Source organism: Bacillus rossius, unplaced genomic scaffold (genome assembly GCF_032445375.1).
Source record: "Bacillus rossius redtenbacheri isolate Brsri unplaced genomic scaffold, Brsri_v3 Brsri_v3_scf401, whole genome shotgun sequence".
Lineage (NCBI taxonomy): Eukaryota > Metazoa > Arthropoda > Insecta > Phasmatodea > Bacillidae > Bacillus > Bacillus rossius.
Genome location: NW_026962592.1, coordinates 13,745 through 17,500, shown reverse-complemented (window position 1 = coordinate 17,500; position 3,756 = coordinate 13,745). Strand labels below are relative to the sequence as shown.

General features: G+C 47.3%; 1 non-coding gene across 1 annotated transcript in view; it reads right to left on the bottom strand.

Annotated features, from left to right (window-relative positions):
- LOC134544447 (small subunit ribosomal RNA) overlaps positions 1 to 337 on the bottom strand; it is a 1,989-nt gene extending 1,652 nt beyond the window's left edge. The window contains exon 1 of the ribosomal RNA XR_010077770.1: positions 1 to 337. This exon is cut by the window's left edge and continues 1,652 nt beyond it. This is a non-coding gene — a ribosomal RNA (small subunit ribosomal RNA).
- Between the last annotated feature and the right edge of the window lie 3,419 nt (positions 338 to 3,756).

Sequence of the window (3,756 nt, the reverse complement as noted above, 5' to 3'; positions counted from 1 at the left end):
AGTTGATAAGGCAGACATTTGAAAGATGCGTCGCCGGTACGGAGACCGTGCGATCAGCACAAAGTTATCCAGAGTCACCAAAGCAAACGGACGCAGACGAGCCACGCCGATTGGTTTTGATCTAATAAAAGCATCCCTCCCATTTCTGGTCGGGACTCAGTTCAGCATGTATTAGCTCTAGAATTACCACAGTTATCCAAGTCATGTGGTACGATCTAAGGAACCATAACTGATTTAATGAGCCATTCGCGGTTTCACCTTATTTTGGCTTGCACTTAGACATGCATGGCTTAATCTTTGAGACAAGCATATGACTACTGGCAGGATCAACCAGGGAGCTGCTAGCAGCTTTTTTTTTCGTTCGGAGGAACCTCCCGGGTCCGCAGAGCACCGGGTCCGAATCTTATGATGTACATTTTTTTTTCCTTCTGTATCAACAAGTACGGGGGCGACTTCCCAATATCGACACCCGCTTTGCAATTGCAAAGTCTTTCCTTCCATCTCTAATTAATTTTCCTAGGGAGTAGGCGAGGCCAAACTTCCAAGGCTTTCACTGGCGAATATATCGCGCTCTTAGAAACTCGCATGGTACTTGGCGAGTGGATTTCAAATTATATGATCGGTGCCCACATTCGGGCGCGGCCCACTGCGGGAGCAGACCGTTGGCCCGTGGGCTCGCTGTGAACTAATTTGCCCACTGGTCCGAAAAGTATTCATTTCTAAACACCTTTGGCCAGGGCTGAAGACCGCGACTAACCCCTTTGAAACTTGTCTCTCAGGGAGCTGCGATCCATCAAACATTTCATTGTTAACAGAGGGGAACCATTACTTGGTTAAGACGATAGGACACGCGTTCCCCACCATTTCGCATCCAATCGAATTGCCGCACAAGAGCTCGTTACCTGAGAAAGGTATAGCATTGGCTCGCAGCTAGTGTATTGCAGTTCAGACAGATAGGCCACTTTAGATAGTTCTTAGTGTTCACAGTTATCACCAAGACTAGACCCATATGGATTTAATTCTTCAAGGAGCAGCGGTCCACCAATAAGAGAGATGAAGACATGTTTTCGGATGGCCACAACGCCCCCTCGCCACCCAAATGTGCATGTTTTAAGTGTACATTGGGAGTCGACGGAACATCGGGAGTCCGCTTGCTTTCTCCGGATCAGCTGCCACCCCCCTGATCTACCAGATAGACAAGAACATGTCTTCTCCACCAATCTCATCCACCGAAGCTCCGATCATGGCTTCTTCTACCTTTATACTGATATACCCCCACGGAGCAACATGCGGGCAAGGGAACTCTTGCTACCCTTCAGTAAAGCAGGTATCTCTTATAGATGGTGACTGCACCTTGGCCAGGATTGAAGACCGCGACTAACCCCTTTGAAACTTGTCTCTCAGGGAGCTGCGATCCATCAAACATTTCATTGTTAACAGAGGGGAACCATTACTTGGTTAAGACGATAGGACACGCGTTCCCCACCATTTCGCATCCAATCGAATTGCCGCACAAGAGCTCGTTACCTAAGAAAGGTATAGCATTGGCTCGCAGCTAGTGTATTGCAGTTCAGACAGATAGGCCACTTTAGATAGTTCTTAGTGTTCACAGTTATCACCAAGACTAGACCCATATGGAATTAATTCTTCAAGGAGCAGCGGTCCACCAATAAGAGAGATGAAGACATGTTTTCGGATGGCCACAACGCCCCCTCGCCACCCAAATGTGCATGTTTCAAGTGTACATTGGGAGTCGACGGAACATCGGGAGTCCGCTTGCTTTCTCCGGATCAGCTGCCACCCCCCTGATCTACCAGATAGACAAGAACATGTCTTCTCCGCCAATCTCATCCACCGAAGCTCCGATCATGGCTTCTTCTACCTTTATACTGATATACCCCCACGGAGCAACATGCGGGCAAGGGAACTCTTGCTACCCTTCAGTAAAGCAGGTATCTCTTATAGATGGTGACTGCACCTTGGCCAGGATTGAAGACCGCGACTAACCCCTTTGAAACTTGTCTCTCAGGGAGCTGCGATCCATCAAACATTTCATTGTTAACAGAGGGGAACCATTACTTGGTTAAGACGACCGGACACGCGTTCCCCACCATTTCGCATCCAATCGAATCGCCGCACAAGAGCTCGTTACCTGAGAAAGGTATAGCATTGGCTCGCAGCTTGTGTATTGCAGTTCAGACAGATAGGCCACTTTAGATAGTTCTTCGTGTTCACAGTTAAGACCACGGCTAGACCCATATGGAATTAATTCTTCAAGGAGCAGCGGTACACCAAGCATTTCATTGTGTACTAGAAAGCACCTCTACCATGTAACAAACATACGACCACCAAATTTCTGCTTACTTCCCCCAGCGGATAGTATTTGCTAGTATCATCCACAAAGTAAATCAATTTTTTCAATGTACCGCTTCTTGGGGGAACTGGGCATGAATCAATCAAGCATTTTGAGGTAGCATGTCCGCTTCACCACTTCATCCACTTTCAGACCACTACAAGACCCATACTGAATTAATTCCTCAAGGAGCTGCAGTCCACAAAACATTTTACTGTGTACTAGAGGGCACCTCCACCATGTAACAGAAAACATACAACCTTCTTAATTTAATTCTGCATTGTTTCCCAGACGATTTGTTAGCCATACAACAGTACCATCCACAGTAATTCACCTCTTTGAAATCCAATGCATTGTAGAGAAACTGAGGTGGTAGCATTCAAACCGTTCTGTAATGTTAATTCTGCTTCATAGAAAGGTGCTACAGGTTCCACAATAATTAATTGGATATTTTTGCAATATATATAGGGCGAGAAAACTCGGGGGGACTCCCTTTTCATTTATGTACATATTCTTTCCATATTGCAAATAATTCCAATTTTTCCCGATTGCATGTCCCCCTAATATACCCAAAATGGGCCTATCGATGGGTTCACAAAGGTACCCAAAATATGAGATTTTGACTGAAAGAGGCTGGCTAACTTCCGGGAACATGATCATAGGAAATAGGTCAAAATCCCGAATCGCAGTTGTTTACGAACAACCACGAACGGAGACTTAAAATAACCTATAAGGCTGGAATTCATGGGGCCTGTATAACAGGCATTTACACAGACTCTCGGGAGGGAGGGCTCTGTGGCCGGGAGAATTTTCTGGCTCCCCGCCCGAAACTTTTCAGAGTCCCTAATGCCTGCTTGAATGTGAATAAGCAGAGCCCGGTAGCTGATATTTTGCCGGGGTGTGGAGGCCCCGGTCGCCGCCAAATTCCTCTGGTCACAGCTTGTGTTAATACACATGTTAATTTTACATGCAAACCACCAATGACAATTTTCCTCGGCCGCGGAGGCCTCGGTCGCCGCCAGAATTTTCTGGTTCCCGCTCAATATATTGCAGAGTCCTGCAGGCCTGCTTCTGTAGGAATATGCAGAGCCCGGTAGCTGATATTTTGCCGGGGTGAGGAGGCCTCGGTCGCCGCCAAATTCCTCTCATCCCAGCTTGTGTTAATACACATGTTAATTTTACATGCAAAACCACCAATTACCATTTCCTCGGCCGCGGAGGCCTCGGTCGCCGGGAGATTTTCCTGGCTCCCCGCTCAATATACTGCACAGTCCCGCAGGCCTGTCTCCAGTGGAATACACACAGTCCGAGAGCCGAAAATTTGCCGGGGTGTGGAGGCCTCGGTCGCCAACAGATTGCCATAGGCTCTGGCTGCAATATTTACCGTGTATTTTTTCCCTCCA